At 46.8% G+C, this 15,234-nt stretch overlaps 1 protein-coding gene and 1 long non-coding RNA gene across 7 annotated transcripts in view; one reads left to right on the forward strand and one right to left on the reverse strand.

The window, feature by feature from the left end:
• The window catches only part of SLC14A2 (solute carrier family 14 member 2), a 429,661-nt gene that overhangs the window by 202,057 nt on the left and 212,370 nt on the right, over positions 1-15,234 (forward strand). The gene's annotated exons all lie outside the window — the stretch shown is intronic.
• On the reverse strand, positions 12,676-15,164 carry LOC123618638 (uncharacterized). The gene is made up of 3 exons (XR_006727076.2): positions 14,719-15,164; positions 13,954-14,045; positions 12,676-12,893 (listed from the first exon to the last, which is right to left on the reverse strand). It is a non-coding gene; the product is annotated as an uncharacterized LOC123618638 (long non-coding RNA).

Consider the following 15,234-nt stretch of genomic DNA (forward strand, 5'->3'; position numbering starts at 1 on the left):
ACGTGCATATGATTTAAAGTCAAACCCTGGGGGAGAATGAGACCAAGGCTGCTGAATGAGCATGGAAGTCCTTGAGTGGGCATGGAGGACGCTCATAGTTTACAGAAGAAAAGTATGACTTTTCCTCCTCTGAGAGGGAAAGATGGACGGGACAGGGGTCGGTCGGGCAAATTTGTCACTGCCTTCTGTTCACCCCATACTCATAACACTTATTCCTCAATAGCAGGTGGTCCCCTCTACCTGAGAGATCCCCATCTCCACTTCTGAGGAACCTTCCTGGGTAGTGGGGACCATCCTTCACTCCCTTAAGTCTTCCATCTTTGAATCACGATGATATTGTCCTAACCTCGGCCCCTTAACTTTGTAGACTGTCTCACATGGTTCTCTCTCTAAAGCACGAGCCCTCAGGGACAGACACCTGTCTTTGCTTCCTTTACTTGGTTTCTGGCCAGCCAAGGATACATTCTTAAGAAATATTTGTTCTAACACTGATGGACTGAGAGCCCCTCTTACAAATGGAAGTTGTCCTCAGTATGGAAAGGCTTTTCAGTCTGAGACTCTGAAAAGCCAACAGTTAACAAGTGAAGGAGAAAGTTGTAAGACCTATTTTATATTTCACGAACCAAAAAGGCTTAGAGTTTAACTCAGTTTAATCAGGACATTTTTGTTGTTTGTACAATTTCAAATTGGTTTAATCCATGAGACTGTTTCGTACGTGTAGAAGCAACCATGGAAATCTGGGATTGCTCGGACAGGACTAAGAACAGAGAAAACCCAAGAGCCAGGGAGGATCTGGGAATTGCTGCATGGTTAGTGGGTTTACTACCTGGCAGCCTGGAGGCAATCAATTTTATTAAGAGATTGAAAACTAGTTTAAAAAACCAGCATGTGAAGATTTCGATCAGAAATAGATGGGCACTTTTTAAACTGCAATTGGTTTCTAAAGAATGGGCAAGATAGGGATTCATAGAGGTGAGTAGCTATCAAAGCGTAGGGCGGAAAAAAAAGAAGCAAATTGCTGCCTACTTGAGGTGAATCGCTCTTGTAATGTAATGGGTTTTAAACTTTAAAATTGTTTTGTACTCTGACATACATAACAGTGGAAGTCCGGACTGAGAGTGTTTATTGGTTTTTTCCAGTGGAAGCTTGCCTGTTTGGTATTTGAATAATAATCTCCATATAAAAATATGGTAATGTAATTATGTTAACTAGTATTTTCTGTAACTCAAGACTCTTGTTTATAATAATATATCATATTTTGCAGTCAGGTAGGAATCCATTTGTCCCTTCCACCTGGGCCCAGAGATAGAAAGAGGAATTTTTAATATACAGTCCTCTGCAATCTGGTCCTCTCTGGAGTTAGCGTTTCCTAGAAGGTGATACAATAAATCTTACCAGAAATACCTTCATTTACCACATGCTGCCAGGCAGAGATGAAGCTGATTCTTCGAAATTTTTCAGATAAACTTGCTTTGACCAAACACACAGATGGAAACATGCTGGTGTGAGGATATTAGCCAGACTCAAAGGCAAAGGAAGTGAGAGAGTGTTTTAAATTACTTTGGAGAAAACAAATAGAACAAGTCAATTACATCGGTTATTACCTAGCATGTTACTAAGAAATTTACACGCGAAAGGTGTGTGTGTCCTCAGGTAGCTTTATTGTAACAGCCACACAAGAAAACACAGATTGTGAAGTGTGGATGGGTCTGTACTCGACTGAGTCCTCTTTTAGGCTGGCATTGTACTAAGACAATTTTGACAAGACTAGTCTGTTGTTTATATTTTTATACTAAGAATAGAAGCGTTAGCAGAGCCCCTGGGACTGCCTAGTTTAAGAATGTGCCTGTGGCTGGGACAGTGAACCCTGAAAATACCAATCCACCGAGTAAAAGCAGCCCCACTGGGTAGAGTCTAGTGGCTTGTGCCAGGGTTCTGTACCAACGCTGCTCAGGTCGGTCGATAGCCTTACTAATTCGGATGAGGATGCAAAAAGCTACAGTTTAAGTGAAAATGGTAAATGTATCCAGAGGTATGTTGCAATCCCAACTGGTCTCCATGGCTGGTACAATGGACCAGACTTTTCCTATTAAAATGTATAAGGCTAAATATAAATTCCTATATAGAGGTTTCTTAAAAACTCACAACCGAAAAAGCACATCATAGGGACGATGTGGCTAAACGGCAGCGGATGTCATGCCAGGGAAGCTTAAAAAGCACTGGGACACTATTAATAGTAATTTCATTCCCCAAGAGGGAGGTGATTGCCCATCGCTGAACATAGCACACTGTAGTTTTGTGTTAAATTTTAGGACACCACCTCTTAGTAATGAAGATCATAAATTGGAGTAAAATGCCCAGAATGGTGAAGGAGAAATAGTTGAAAGAAATAAGTTTGCTTATGTTGAAAAAGCACTGTTTTTCAAATATGTTTGGGGCAATTGGGTAAATGAGAAAATGGACTTCTTCCAGGGGACTCCAGAAAGCAGATACAGCTCCTAGAACAGCCTGGATCTGCAGACCGGCTTCCCTTTCATCTGATGACCCCCAAGCCCTTTGCATCTCTTAGCACTGGTCCTGACAGCATCTCTGTAGAGGAAACAGTGAGGGACAAAAATGCTGGTGCGCCCTCTACAGAGAGGAGAGCTGGGGGGAGGGGGATTTAGGGAAAGGTCAAGTGAACATTGTTAAGTCCATCCTATAGGCACAGGGACAAAAGGTCTTCATTCCCTTTCCCTCCATCGCCCTTTTCTTCTCTCTCCTCTCCCTAAAGTTTCCTCCAACAATTATTATTTTTAGTGTCAGAATTTTTTGTTGAAATATAGTCAGTTACAATGTGTCAATTTCTGGTGTACAGCATCATGTCCAGTCATGTGTGTGTGTGTGTGTGTGTGTGTGTGTGTGTGTGTGTGTGTGTGTGTGTGTGTATTGATTTTCATATTCTTTTTCATCCTCTGACAATTTTTACTTTGCACATGGGAGCCTTGAAAATAAAGAAGTGACCAGGAGAAGTGTGTGGATGCAAACCTCTTGCAGCATCGTGGTTACCTTTCTATTTTTTGTTCAACCACAGTGACAGGTGATTTGAGGTAATGATAAATCCATGTATTTAAAGCCTTGATTGCCTGGATAAATAGGTTGGAGAGCTTCAGTAATTGGATAATTAAAGCAAAACGGAGATGCCAGTGGGGCCAGAAGCTGAGAAAATCAGAGTGGCTGGAGATTTTGTTTCAGAAAAGTCAAAACCCAGAACTAGAACAGGGAAAACCAAAAGGTACATAGTCACAGCAGAAAAAAAAAGAAAGAAAGAAAGAAAAAAAAGAAAGAAGGATGCAAGAAAGGAGGTTTGGTTTAATTGAACTGAAATGCAAATAGTAAGGAAAGATACACTTGAACTTCTTCGCATATTTTCTCCCAAAGAATGTTGATCCCCTGCTCCAGCGTGGGCCAGGGAGGACACCGCAGAGCATGGCGTCATCTCTTGAATAAGTGCCCCCCACTACTGACCTCTCCTTCCCCCGCCATGACTGGGCTCACACAAGCGCGTGCGTATACACACAGACACACAGACAGACAGACACACACACACACACACACACACACCCTCCCTCTTCTTTGCCCTTTTTTGCATCTTCTTTCCATTTTCCTCCCATTCTGATTGCCCTTTAACCATGGTCCTCGAGACCTGGAGTTGGACTCCAAAATCTGTAAAAAGCCACCAGAGAAGGCACCCACTGAGACAGGGTTCAGACCATCAGACCCCAGAGGAGCAGAAAAGAGAGCAGGGCCATAGGGTTGGCATCCTGTTTCCAGACAGAGAAAGCCCATCCCACTTCCCGACAAGGAAGCTAAGTGGTTTTCTCCGCTGGCAGATAGCAAGACGTGCTCCTTGCAAGGAGCCAGGCATGCCTGCCATCACCGGAACAGCATGAGGGTCCCCACCCCAGTCAGGCATCCCCAGGAGCTGTCACACCTGCTCCAGCCCTTAGCCACCCCCATCTCCTGTGGCCCTGTTTGGCTTTTCCCCATGCACACCAACCTGTACAGGAGGTGACGAAACACTCACCACCCTCCCAGCCTCACCAGCAGCTTCATGGGAGGTGCCGCTGCGAGCTGAGTCCCAACTATCACAGGCACAGCGTCTTTGATAGTTCAGCCCTCAAAATTGCCCATTGCTTCCCATTTTATTGACAAGGAGACTGAGACTTGAAAAGGATAATTAACTTCTTACCAGATAATAAGTCCTAGAAGGACAATCACAGTCATGCTTTTTTTTCTTTTTTTTAATTGAAATATAGCACACCCATGCTTTTAATGTATGTGTTCTCTACTGCCTTCCGAGGACCTGGGAATCTTGGGTTATAAATACCCTTACACCCTTGACTTCCTACTGGCCTTCTGTATTTAGTCATACATCCAACAGAACATTTATTAGGCACTTGCTGTATACAAAGGACTGTGCTGGTCGCTGAAACTATTTGAAGTGAATGGTGCCCTCAAGGACATGGAAAGACGAAAACAAAGTGTTCTTGCAGGTATAAATTATAGTAAGTCCTTTGCCTGTGGTAGAGGCTCAATGCATACTTGATTAAATAAAATCACTTGAATTAAACCTCTAAAGTCATTCCTCTGAGAGGAGGCAGCAGATCAACATTTGTCTGCATGACCGGCTGAGGCAGGTCAAGGAGAGTGGGGGGTGGCAGGGTCAGGGGGACCCTTCTCTTACTATTGAAACCCCAAGCCTGCCTGAAAAACACAAAGAAATATTTGATGCCACAGCTAAGAGAATTCACCTCCTGCTGTCTGTATCGACACATACTGACTGGCTTGACAGAGTTCAGCTGCAAGTCTTAAGAAAGGCTCTGTGTGTGTGCACACGTGTTCAAGCATGTGTGTGTGTGCAAGAGAGAGATTTTTGTATAAGACCCTGAGAGTTTAGAATGATGTTGGGTAATAGCCAAAGCAACTGTTTAAAGCAAACCCATCCTGCTGGAGGCTAACAATACCATTTCTGCTCAAACATACTATGGGTGGCATCCTTCACATTAGAAACCAAGAGTAAAAATATCTTACTGATCTATCAAGAAAGGGAAAGGTTCCTATCTGTGCTGTGATGGGAGGACCAGCTTCTGAAGCCTAGATGGTAATGCAGAGCCAACAATGTGACCTGGCTCAGACTTGAGTACGGAGCTAGGAGGACCCCCATGGGATTCAGTATTGCCCATACCAGGCACTGGGCACTTTCTGTACAACATCTCCTTCCATTTTCCCAGTGACCTGATGTAACTCCAGTGTTAGCTGGGACCTCTAGCATCTCTAGATCAGGGGAAGGCATTCCGGACCTGGCTTGAAATGGCAAAGGTGACTGGTTACTTGTCCGCTTCTAACTTGAGTTAGGATAAGGAATTTGGTGTTTAGCAAAGGGTTCAGCAGAGAAACTGAAATTAAAGAAACTACTGGTTCTCACACTATCTGTATTTTCTGGAATTTGGGGATTTTTTTGTTTTCCCTTTGAACAATGTCGATGAACAGCTATTCCTGGAGCCCCTGCCGTGGGCTTGGCACTGGGGCAGGTGCTGGGATGCAAGGATGAACACAGGCAACCTAGTTCTTGCTGCTCTGCTGCTTAAAGCCTAGTGAGGGAGAGATGCCAACAACATCACTGCATGGAGTCAGCTAAGTCATCGTAGGCTGGTCTCAGACAAACACACAGAAAGAGTCGTGTCTGCACTTGGTGTAGAGTTTGAAAGAAGAGGACACCACATCTACACTAGCAGGTGTTGGGGGGTGGGGAGGCACAGGGATCGAAGTGTGAGGAAACCCCAAAAAGAAGAGACCACTCCAGGGAGAGAAGCCTTTCCACCTGGAGTCTGCCCCGGCATCTGCCCTGCATGGAGCAGATCTTGGAGGCTCTGTGCTTTGTTCCCGAAAGCCAGACGGCTCCCTTACAAGGGAGTAATTCAGCTTTGGAAAGCGAGTTTCAGTGCCCAGCGACTGGTTTAACTGAATGTTTCCCTTCTCAATGAATTGCTTTGGCATTATGTAAGCCCAGTCATAATATTGTGGTTCACAGGAAGCTAAAAAGTGACCTTTGTAAGGTGATCAAATCATAAAATTAATGAAAGTGGACGGCTGGGGCTTCCAAAGGGGCTCGGAGAGAGGCCTCTGCCAGAGTTCCTTTTCAGGCAAATAGTGCTTAAAAAAAAAAAAAAAAGTTGTTTTTCAATGTCTTTCTTTTCTTCCTGTCAGCCATTAATTCATGCCAGCCTGGACTAAATAGAGAGGTCGCTGTATGGATTCGCTGACATGCGTGTACGCCGAGTCCCGTGAGGTTTCTCCCTGACGCCCCGCCCACCCCAGCCCCACCCCCGGCCACGCGTGTCGATGGCGCTCGCTCCGGGACCAACAGCCAAGGGGCTGGGTTTCCTTTCCCGCCTCGCCCGCTGAGCTGCTCCAGCTCATCGGAAATGGAAAGGGTTCTCTGGGTGCCAGACGACATGGTCACATCAGCAGTGAAGTGGGAGGTGAGCCTACAAAATGCCAGGGTCTGGAGACACAGCCTGGAAAGTGCTTTCTCTGTGTGGGAGGTGAAATTCTAAGAGTGAATTCTCCGAGTGTCTAGCACTGTCACTTGGTGGTTGTGTGACAACTGGCAAGTGAGTCTGTGGAAACCTCTACCTTGTCTTCTGTAAATTAGGACAGTAATGGCCGCTATATCCAAGGTGAAGCCCCTGGGTCAACTCAGGACACCGAGACAAGTGCCGTGAAGGACAGCAATGCCACCCAAGGTCCCAGAGGTGGACACTTTTGAGTCCTGAGGTCTGGGGCTGGCATTGCCCTGGGACTCGGCTGTCGATTCCTGCTCTGTCTGGGAGAACAAAGAGCTTCCTGTCTGAGGACCAACATGGCCGCCTTGTTGGTGCTGCACTGTTCCGATCGGGGATTGCCCTACTTTCCTGTTTCTGGTTTCCTGTTTGCCTGGCCCCGAGGTTGGACTCTTGGTTCGTAACCACCTGCCCCGCTCCTGCCCGCTCCTGGGCCGTCCCTTCTCGTGGACAGCAGCCCCTCTCTCCTCTTCCACGTTGGCTCTTTGTCTGCATCCTGGTCACGCCAGTGTTCTAGCCTAATAGGTTGGAGAAACAACAAGGTCTTTTTCTTCAAATATAGTTTTATATAATTTCTCAGCCTGGGAAATGCTGAGAAGAGGCCCTTTCTTACAGACATTCCAAGGGTAAGTCTGCAAGTACCTTCCTGCTGAGGGGCGGTAGATTCAAATGATTTGGAAATGGAATCAGATTCCAGCTGGTGGCCATGTCGCTGCCCTAGGGCTCCCCTTTCCTTCACGCAGTCAAAATCCTGAAGCTGGGATGCCACAGCTTCTGAAGCAAGACCACCACGCCTCCTGGCTTCAGGGCAAAGGGGGGACGAGGGCTTCTGAGGGTGGGACCCCTAGTGCTTAGTGCTGGATGGATGGTAAGATGAGGAGACTCGGGAGGAAGCTGGTCTGTCTGGCTTCAGTAGAAGAGCCAAGTTCAACTTTCAGATGTGTGTGTGTTTGAAAGCTGCATGGATGGGTACCAGGCAGCGAGAGGGCCCTCCGACCACAGAGACCAGGAATGAGGGACCATGTTAGTTTTAAACTTGACTTTCTTTCCCACTCCTGGTGAATTTTGGAATTCACTCTCTCAGAAACAGTATGAAAGCACACACTGTGTTTTAGGACCTCGAACACATTCCCAGGGCTAAACAAAAATAAAATAAAATGAGAAGATTAGAATGAGAAAATTTACTAATTGCTAAAAGAAGAGAAATGTGGAAAAAATAGAGGAAACACGTGTGGGTTCTCAGTGAGTGATGGGGATGGGAACAAAGAGACTTGGCTGCCCTGTCCTGGGTTGAGAAGGAAGGTCTGTCACTACTGGCTTGTCATGGAAAGAAAACTGGTCTTTTCTAGCCTTCACCAGCACAGACACCCCAGTAAAAGCAGTAGAGCATGCAGAACTAACTTAAATCCTGACTCTGCCCCTTTGTCTACTGTGTGATCTCAGGCAAATTGTTTAACCTCTCTGAGCCTCAGTTTCCTTGTCTGTAAAATGAAAAACTAGTACTGAAAAGCTTCACGTAGGTTTGCTAGGGCTGTCATGATAAAGTGCCATGAACTGGGAGGAGTAAGTAGACATTTATCATCTCATAATAAATAGGAGGCTAGAAGTCTGAGATCAAGGGGTAGGAGGGGTGGCTCCTTCTGAGGCTGAGAGTAGGGGTCTGCTCCAGGTCTCTCCCTTGGCTTCCACGGGCTGCTGCCCGTCGTCTGCGGTCCTTTGCATCTGGAAGCACTGTCTACGTCTCTTCACACAGCGCTCTCCCTGTGTGTGTGTCTCTCTGTCCAAATTTCCTCTTTTGTAAGGAAAACAGTCATGTTGGACTAGGGGTCCAACCTATTTCACTATGACTTCGTCTTAGCTAATTTCAGCCGCAAGGACCCTATCTTCAAATAATTCACATGTTGAGATTCTAAGGGCTGGGACTTCAGCATACAAATTTGAGGGGAAACAATTCAACCCATAACAGGCTTATTGTAAGAATTTAAAATTGAGGCATGTATAAAAAACATTTAACTTACTCTCCGTAACAAAGGAAGCAGTCAATAAAGGAAGCTACCGCTAATATTAGGTTTTGCTAAACCTTCATTTACTAAAGGTTTATCTTTAGCTAGGCCAGATAACTGGACAAAAATCGCCTTCCATGTTCACCAAATGCACCATCTAAGCTACCCAGGACGTGTGCGCTCCCGGGCGGTGGGAACTTGTGTGCTCATTCTACGCCGTGTCAGCACACGGGCCAGATGTGGGGCAAAGTATGGTTATGCACGATGTACATGCCTATTTTGAAAATCATACAGGATAATCTCTTTGCTTTAAATTTTAAACCCCCTAAAATTTAACCATGAGTGTCATTCAAAGACTGGCTTCTAACCACTCAGAGTTCATTTTGCCTGAAACCCAGGACTAGGGAAGGAGGAGGAAAATGTCTTTCCAGGGGCCTGAGCCTTCTGGAGGGAACCTGAGTAGTGGGTACCAAATTCCCGGGAACGCGCCTGAGAGTGGGTCACCTGGGAAGGCAAAGGGACCAGAGAGACGAAGTGACTGCAGAGGAGAGTGACTGTCACCAATGCTGCAGACTCGTCTCTGTCGTAAACAAGCTGGCTGGGCTCCTCTGTGAAGCCATCGGCCATCCACCCAAAGGCAGGCTCATAGGCAGGTGATGAGAAAGCTGAGGCCCGTCCAGGGTCTTCCAGGGTCAGGTCGAGAAGAGGAGGTGAGAGCACCGGACTGGGAATCCAATCTGGGGGCTCTCCTGCAGCCTTGCTGTGTAACCTCGGACAAGGTTCTTCCCCTCTCTGGGCCCTGGTGGCCTCATCTGTAAAATGAGCGGCTGGAGCACCTTCTTTCCACAGACCCTGCCGGCTTGACATTCTTTGATATTCTGGTCGTGGCTCAGGCGCAGCCCCAAATTCAGTTAGAAAGAAATCCTGCTGAATTGTGAGCGTCACAAGAGATAATGCCGTCTTCAGTGTAGGCTTCGCTCCGGCTGGACGGCCGCTGTGCTGAGCTCGCACCTTCGGAGCAGGCTTTGGGAAGGGAGAAAAAAGAAGCGAAGATCATCTGCCTGCATTAAAAAAAGGAGAGAGAGCAAAATGCCATCTGATGAGTGGTGCAGCTCAGGCGCGCCCCTGCCCATCTCTGCAGCAGAGGCACTTGCCCCGAGTAGTGTGAGTGAAGATGATGAATGAGGCTATTTGATGAAGCAGGATGAAGCTGGCGAGCCGGCTCTCGAGGTTTTATTTTGCCTAATGGCTGTAATCAGAAATCCCGCCGCCGTCTCTTCGTGAGTGGGAGCCAGTGGTGGGGCTTGCGAGCCTCACAATGGCTCGGCTCTTTTGAAGACCCCGCTTCTCTCCTGGAGCCTATGGGAGACTGAGAATGTGGAGGGGTCTCTGATGAAGTCCACACCAGCACCAGAGTAACTGAATCACTCTGTCAGTTCTGTTAACAGCCCATTGCTTTAATTTCCTTTTGTAAATTTAGATCCGATAGCCAGTACCCAGTACAATGGCTGGCATCAAGTTACATGCTCCAAAAATATTTATTGAATGAATTAATCAATGAGAGAAGGGAACACTGAAGGAATGCATGAATAATGGATGGGGACTTCGTAGGTAAGGGGGGAAAATGTAGAGATTAGTTTTTAGCTCTTCAGTGTGACATCGTTTTTTTGATGGGACATGAGACATGGTTGTGTAGGATCCAAAGGTTTATTCTTTAGTGATAGACACAAGAATGCCTACTTTTGAGACCTTGGTTTTTCCCTCACTTGCTGTGTAAACTGAGGGCAGTTGCTCAGCCTATCTGTGCTTCAGTTTTTTTCATCTCCAAAAGGAGGGTGACGAGAGAACCAACCTGGGCTCGCAGGGATGGGCGGGAGGTGGAATGAGATGGTACCGATGAGCACTAATCACACTCTGTGGCCGATGCGCTTTGCCTGGATGAGGCTGCATGAGAAGAGCTGGCCCCCGCGTGCACCGCAGATGCACAAAGTGACCTGCAGTGTGCCTACCATTTCTATGCTTGGAATTCCCTTTAGTCTAAAGCAATGTGCAGAGAAGTCCCCTTGGTGCAGAAGCTACATGAGAAGGTGGACACGTTCAACCATGAACCATTCGTTATTTCCCAAACTTGATTCTGCCTTCAAAAGACAGGACAGTGCACAGCCATTAAAACCTTGGCTTTGAGGTTCAAATCTAGGCTACGCTATTTACTAACTGTGTGTTGGGCAAGTGGCTTAACTTCTCCGACTCTCGGTGTTCTCAGTTGCAAATGGCTAGTGATATTTACGTCTTGGTGTCACCATGGAGACAATATGAGCTAATGCACATGAAACTCTGGATGCATCACGCATGCTCAGTTAAAGGGAGTGGGTACTATTAACACAAGTTTTCTCCCATTGAAGATGTCCATAAGAACATTGCTGTGGACTGAATATTTTGTCCCTGCACATTTATATGATGAAGCCCTGTTCCCCAGTGTGATGGAATTAGCCGGTGGGGCCATTGGGAAGAAATTAGGTATTCATGAGGTCATGATGGTAAAGCCACCATAATGGGATTAGATCCTCATAAAAGGAGGAAGAGACCAGAGCTCTCTATTTCTCCATCATTTGAGGATATGGTAAGAGAGTGGCCGTCTACAAGGCCAAGGGGAGAACTCTCACCGAGAACCCAACCACACTGGCACCCGGATCTCTGACTCTGATCCCTCAGAACTGGGATAAATCAATGTCCGTTGTTCAAGCCACCCATCTGTGGTGTTTTGTTATAGCAGCCAAGCAGACTGACACAGACATGAAAGGTCAGTCTCAAAGATTTCCAACCATACTTGGAGCAATAGCAGCATTACTGAAATAAGTTTCAGCTCCCAAACTGACCACTTTGAGGGACACCTCTCATCTTTATGTAGCCCCTTTCCCACCCCAGACAAAGCCATGTACACTGACTGGTCCACACTGCTAAGAACAGTGCTAGAACACACAGAGCATTAGGGAAAGTCGGCTGAAAGAGGTAGGTGGTGTCAAAATGGGATCAGAGAGATGAATAAGATGGGATGGGAACTGGGGAGAGAGACGGTCCTTGCTGCTTCCTTGTGACTGTCACCATCTTCATGAGCCTCTGTCTTCCTGTCTCCTCCACCTCCCCTCCCCACCCTTCATCTCTATCTTGGGCCAAAGAGAGCCAAGGACAAAGATTTCTCCTCCTCCTTCAGAAACCGCTGTTTTCAGGTCATTCACTTGCCCCCACATTTTGTAGCTCAGGATGCTGGGTGGCTGCTCCGTGTGCCTTGCTCCTTGGCCATCACACCGGGGCCATTCCCTTCCCCAGAGAAACCCAGGCTCAAGGAGGAAGTACCAAGTTAGAGAATCTAAGGGTGAATGAATTCTAGCCTTTTGCTGGTTTTCGGAACCATCTTTCTCTTTTGACCAGAACCTTGCTCTGCCTCTTTGCCCCAAGGTAGAAACTGAGGACACCACAAGGTCTGCCTACCTAGATACTCCACCTTCACTTTTCTGGGGGACGGTGGGAGTCAGAGGGGAGCGGGGAAGGAGACACACGCAACAACCATGTGCAGGACCATATTTGGGTTGCAGCAGAGAAAAGGGTTAAGGGAGGTTTTCTCTTCATATCTTTCTGAGATCATTTTGTGGCTCCGATCTCCAGGGAAGCGAGCAGTTTACACATTTACCGTCCCCTATCAGTCGACCATCTGTAGGCACCACGTTTCACAAAGAGCTTATACATTAACTGGTCACTTTATCATTGTAATATATTCGGAAAATCAAAAACCAGCTGTTATAAAGCCATAAACTGGAGGCTTTATTACATGTTGTTTATCATTACTTCAGTATTTGGAGATTCATCACGCATGGACTTAGGGATCTATCTGTATTGCCAAGGAGGCCAAAGTTTATTTCCCTAATAATATGCAAATGGAGACTGTATACCAGATAATGAATAATCACTTTAGATTAGAGGCTGAATTTTCTTTTAGTGGTCCTGGCAGTGCAGCCTTGTGCATGCAGTTAATAATTAATTTAAAGAATTGCCACTTCAGTGAGCCCTGCTTACATTATTTATTAAGTGTAATTAAAGTATTTATTACTCAAGTAATAAATGAGGGACAGCCCCTAGCACCTTAACAGTGTTGTAAAATCATCACAGGCCATGTTTATCTGCAAAGCACGACTGGGTGAGGCTCACGTGTGTCGGCAGACTGTTCAGGATCACCTGGTACACTGGGTGCAGGTATGGGGTGCCCACCTGCTCCATGGCTTTGTTCAATCTACAAAAAAAAAAAAAAAGAGCGCCTTGGCTTTTTCTGTTGTTGATTTGTGTTTGTTGATTTAGAAGCACAGCAAAGGGACTTTGGGGTTCCCTTTAACACCCCCAGTCTACCATGTTGCTTGAAGCGTAAAATGACTGATCCAAGATGGCCATCTTGAAATTCCTTGAAGGACTGTGGAAAGTGTTGCTTATAAATAACATAACTGATATAATTCATTGTCCAAACCAGGACAATTCAAAAAATGAAAGAGGATGATATTGATAACAATACATGAGTTGAGAGGGTTCTAGGCAAAGCAGAACTGAACCTCCCAAAATTAACACAGCTTTTTTTTTTTTAATTGAAGTATAGTCAGTGACAACGTGTCTTTCTGGTGTACAGCATCATGTCCCCATCAGAAATTAGCCTAGTGTTTATCCACTCAGCTGGGCTGCTTTACCAGATTGTGAGTAGAAGAGTCAGTCTCTACCCATGACTGCCACTCACCACGTAAGGTTTTAGATAAGACCCTGGACCTCTGCCTTCCCTCAATTTTAGGCAATTTGGGGCCGCCCTTGGTCTTCATCAGGAAGTCTTTCCTGGTCCCTCCAACCAGGAGTGCTCACACCGACCTCCACGTCTCACCGCACTGCTTACGCCTCTGGGCATAGCTCACTGGCCGGCAGTGTCTTCATTTATGTGCTTATTTTTAAATCTACTCTACGAAGACATCGCAAAGTCTTTAAGGAAGAAGACAGAATGTACTTGTTAGTTTTTAGTTCTTTCAACATTCTTCCCTTGGTGCCTCACAAAAAGCAGAGACAGAGGAAACATTTCCTAAATAGGTTTCATGGTTTGGAAGCCCCAAGGCTTGTCTTTCTAACCAGAAGAGAGGGTGAAACCTCAGCCCAGGACCACTGACCGGAACCCATAACTGATTAGATGGGCCTGGGGAGTGGGCATGAGCAGAGCAAGGTATGGCCAGCGGCAGCCACCCCAAGGGCCCTTCAGGTCTGTCTTGGAAACCACTGGAAAGTGAGATTACTCACAAACCTGTGAACAAAGTCTCAAGACTCACCAGTCTGACAAGCGCCTCGTTGGTCCTAGGGTACCGCGTTCAGTCTCTGTTCTGTGAGTCCTTTATTTGGAAAGCCCTCCATCCTCTGCTGGCTGAAAAACGAGGATAAAGCCTCACAAAGTGTGAACAGGTCAGGAGACTTTTCCTACGTGAACCCAGATGCTCGGGGCATCCCTGCCAAGTCCTATCTCCTCGTCTCTGTGGCCCCACCAACCTCGTGTTCTACTCCTCACTGAAGCTTTTCCCTGACCGCCTCTCTGACCATTTAAATTGCCCATTCCTGCTGTTTTGACTCTCTGTGTGCATAGGTCGCTGAACTCTGGCACCCCGCGAAGGATACAGCCTTCTCCTTTTCCTCCACTCCCCCACCGTGCTAGGCGCACAGTAAGTGCTCAGCAGGGAAGAAAGGGGAGCCAGAGCTTCCTCGTCTTTTCCTTAACCCTGCCCTCTCCTGCCTGCCGCCTCCACCCTCGCTCACTCCCCAGAATCCCATGCGAGGAGCACCATCACTTATCAAAAGAGAGGACCAAATGAGAAAGGAAAGGAAGTGAAGTCAGAGCTAAAGGGACTGAGAGGCATCTGAGAAAGCGAAGGCAGAGAATCCAACTTCATATTTAATGATAGCCAATGCTACCGGGCCCAAACTTGTGGGCTTCTAAATTGATTTGTCTTTGGGTCCCTTTACAGAGCTGTTTCTAGGCGACCGACAGGTCGGCCGTATATCATGTGCACTCAGGCCTGGAGCTGTGGCAGCCGGCCCCTGACCTCTCCATCAAGCCGAGTGCCGGGGCACAGGGAGGAGATACGCGATCCCTTCTGGAAACACCCAGCTGGCGTCGGTCCCACAAACCATCTGCCCGTCTCGCTATGGGCAGACTGACTGTCTGCTAATGCCCCCTCTCCTATGAGCCATTTATATATTTCCTCAGCTCCTTTTTTTTTTTTTTTTTTTTTTGAGTGGAGAACAAATAGCATTATTGGACGTGCTCTGCTTGGCTGCAGCTGTGAATCACAAAGCTGGAAATCAGGCCAAGAGAGAGTCAGACATCACATTCCTCGCTTGGCTGGGGAGAGGGCCAGGCTGCTGATCCAGCCTCACTCGCTCTCTGATATTTCATTTATCTATAAATTTGACACGGTCCTGTTAGGAAACCTCTTGCAGGGGTGCTTCTTTCCCATTCTTTTTGTTTCCAAAGGGAAAGGGGCCTTGGCTTTCGCTGCATCCCAGGGTCAAGATTTCTTCTTGGCCTTGTCAGGAGGTAATCAGTGTGAAGACAATAC

Source organism: Camelus bactrianus, chromosome 30 (genome assembly GCF_048773025.1).
Source record: "Camelus bactrianus isolate YW-2024 breed Bactrian camel chromosome 30, ASM4877302v1, whole genome shotgun sequence".
NCBI lineage: Eukaryota > Metazoa > Chordata > Mammalia > Artiodactyla > Camelidae > Camelus > Camelus bactrianus.